The following is a 3,418-nucleotide window of genomic DNA, read 5'->3' on the forward strand; positions in this document are numbered from 1 at the left end:
GATAGGGCAGAAGGACTTCCTGGAGGAGGTGAGAGCTAAGCTGGTAATGCAGGGTCTTCCAGGCCAAGAGTCTCAAGGAATTCTGCAGCTGTCCTCCCTGGGACACTCGGGAGGGAGGGAGAGGAGGGAGGGAAAGTAGGTGGGTGGGTGGGTAGGCCAAGTCCAGAGCCAGGAGCTCCAGGAAGGTCCTGAGCCACACAGGATCTCAATCTCCAGCAGGTGGCGCTCTCGCCTTGGGAATGAGGTTGGTCCCACATGGGCCAGTGCTTTCTGGCAGGGACAGAGGACAAGGAGAGGCAGGCTCAAGGACAGGACACTGGATGGACTCTTCCTAGGTCATTGTTATCTCCTCCGAACCATTGGTGCTGTTTGTGGACTCTTGATGTGGGGAGTTCTCATTGTTATCTGACCCCACTCCTCATCGGTTCTGAACCTATCAGGTTCCTGTGTCCCCTTCATTCCAGGTGCTAAGTGACCCTTCAAGCCACACCAACTCCAGCATCTCCTGATCGAACCCTAGTCCTGGAGCAGGACGTGTGGTTCCAAAGGTCTCTGTGCTAACGGAGAAATCGGGACACATAGAGCCAGAGATAAAGTGAGCGGCAGGGGTGGGGGTGAGGGTGGGGGAGCAGGTCTCTTCCTGACACCTGGGCCCCTCCCCCAGCCCCACTCATTAATGTCATCTGCAGGGCTGTTCAGAGGAGCCGGGTTAGCATACCAGCATACAGGCTGTCAGAAAGGGCCATCCCAGTCTGCGGAGGCAGTCACTCCAGGGCCAGGCAGGGCCTGTGTGTGAGTAACATGGTGAGCGTAACTGTTTATGACCCCTACTCCATAGATAAGAGGATCATAGCCCCCAGCTAGGAAGAGAAGATGGGCAATTATTGAGAACATCCATGACCCTGCATCTACCTGTCCCCAGAGCCTCCTGTTACACACATGCACACACATGCATACATATTCAACCACATGTACACAAACACACACTCATATATGTGTATATGCACACATGTACACAAATGTAAATGCACATATTTACACATACATATATGTATGTGTATATATATATATACACACACACTGACATACACAAAACCCACATACATAGCAACATGCACAGATACATACATGAACACACATGCACACTATGTATGTACACACAGCACACATGCATGTGTAAAACACTCTTCAGGTTCCCTCTGGTCTCGCCCTCTGCTGGCAGGAGGAGCAAGTAACACCAGTTCTGGCCAAGTTTAGCTCAGCTCAGCTTACAGGCCAATGCCAGGCTCCCAGACTGCTCCCTACTTTGCTGAGGCGATCTTACCCTCATCCCTGCCCAGGAAACAGTGAGACAGAAACCCAGATCACGTGCTACACCGAGTGAGCGCCTATCCTCTCTTCTCTTCCACCCCAGTACCACCATCTCAGGATCCAGCGCCTTCATTCGTGCTTCTGTGGAGAGTGGCGGCTGCTCACGGCCTTGACCATCCACCTGTCTCCTCCTTGACACAGAGTCTGGCTCAGAATCACAGTGCAGTGAAGCCTACCTGATATCTCTGGCCTGAATGCTCCCTGCTCTCTCTCAGGAAGCTTGAGTCCAGTGGAGAAAGATACTGAGGCCATTCTAGGAAGTTCCAGGATTCCAGGTGGGCAGTGTTTCTTTAAACCAGGTTGTCAGGAAAAGATGGCTATGGAAAGAACTGGGGAAGAGTACTGCAGGCAGAGAGAGGGTGGGTGCAAAGGCCCTGGGGCAGGGACCGGTGTGCATACATGCACACACTCACAATAACTTTCTCTTATTAATAAAAAGGGATGAGGAGTGTGTGAGAGCCCATTTACTTCCTGTAGCGATGGCTGCATCTGCTACCAGTCATGAAAATAGAAGGCCAGGGAACAAATTTTAGAGTCCTCCCTGACATCCCAAGACAGATTGCCCAGCAGAGAGGGATGCTCTCCCTTCAGAAGAGCGCCAGACAATACCGGGATAAATGATGTTAGAGAGTTGGACCCCGTGGTTGTAGCCTTAGAAGACTGAGGAAGAAGGAGCATGAATTTGCAGCCAGGCTGAGTTATGTGAAGAGCAGAGGCTGGCGAGGCTGCTCAGTGGGTGAGATCACTCACCCTCCCTCCAGAGATGGAGCCCTGATTCCCAGAACCCACAGCTGCTGCTTACCACCACCTGTGACTGCAGCGCCAGGGATCTAATGCCCCCTCCTGGACCCTGAGGACACTGCACACATGTGTGCACACACACGGGCATACACACATGACTAATAAATCTTTAAAAACAATAATGGCCTAGTATGGTGACATGCACACCTTTCATTCTAGCACTGGGAGGCAGAGGCAGGAGGATCTGTGTGAGTCTGAGGCCAGCCAGGGCCACTTAGTGAGACCTGTCTCCAAACAAATAATTAAATTAAAATAAATTTAGGAAAACAATAAAAGCTGCAATAAGAGTAATTTACTCAAGCAGCCCCGCCCAGTAGGGACGCCACGCCCAGTAGGGAAAAGCCACTCCTACAAGGCAGCTATGCAGCCTGTGCTATGCTACATTTTCCCTAACCCTTACTATGGGCTGGCGGTGCTGGTTTTTTTTTTTTTTTTTTTTTTTTAGATATTTTATTTACACTTCAGATGCCATCCCCTTTCCCCATTCCCCCCCCACCCCCCCTTAGAAAACCCCTATCACATGCCCCCTTTTCCTTTTTGCATTTATACATTTTTTTAAAATAATGTTAATCATAAGCGTTATAAGTTTGGAATTGTTCAATCAGAGGTGTAACCCACTGACCAACCTAGATATAACAACTATCTTTGACTGGTGGAGATACATGAATATCTGCCTCCCTGTCTCCCCCCTCTTTCTCTCTTTCATCACCTAGCTTCTCCTATCCTTCTTCTCCTCCTCTTCTTACTCCTTTTCTTGCTCTCAGTACTCCTCTTACCTTAGCTCTTCCTACACATCACCCTTCCTGTTAAAATGAAACTTTTCTCTCAAAATACAATTAGAGCATAATTATGCCAATTTGTACCAGTGAGGTACAAGATTGTCCTAATACCCAGTCCATCATTTTGTTGACTAACCAGCACCTCAGTTATCTATCCTAACTGAAACATTTAGTTCTGAACCTGGCTTTAGGATGAATGTCAGCTGACCACCATCCACTCAAATCTTTTCTCTTACGGTAAATAGCTATAAGTTTTCAACCCCATCAGAAATCCAGAATGACTGAGTTAACTATAATTGTGGGAAGCACAAAGCATAGCTTCTAAAACTTAGCCAATTTATAGAGACCTCTGAACACCTGAAAAGCCCCTATACTACCGAACGTTGGAGCATCAAATCTTCAGCCTTCTGGCCCAGAATCATCTGACAGACCTTGGTGATGCAGGATTATTAAGGACTGATTACTCT

The 3,418-nt window shown here is 48.6% G+C and overlaps 1 long non-coding RNA gene across 1 annotated transcript; it reads left to right on the plus strand.

The window, feature by feature from the left end:
- Positions 1 to 413: 413 nt before the first annotated feature.
- On the plus strand, positions 414 to 1,853 carry LOC143442501 (uncharacterized). Its single transcript, XR_013110738.1, has 3 exons — positions 414 to 595; positions 690 to 804; positions 1,415 to 1,853. It is a non-coding gene; the product is annotated as an uncharacterized LOC143442501 (long non-coding RNA).
- Positions 1,854 to 3,418: the final 1,565 nt, after the last annotated feature.

The sequence above is a fragment of the Arvicanthis niloticus genome, chromosome 6 (genome assembly GCF_011762505.2).
Source record: "Arvicanthis niloticus isolate mArvNil1 chromosome 6, mArvNil1.pat.X, whole genome shotgun sequence".
NCBI lineage: Eukaryota > Metazoa > Chordata > Mammalia > Rodentia > Muridae > Arvicanthis > Arvicanthis niloticus.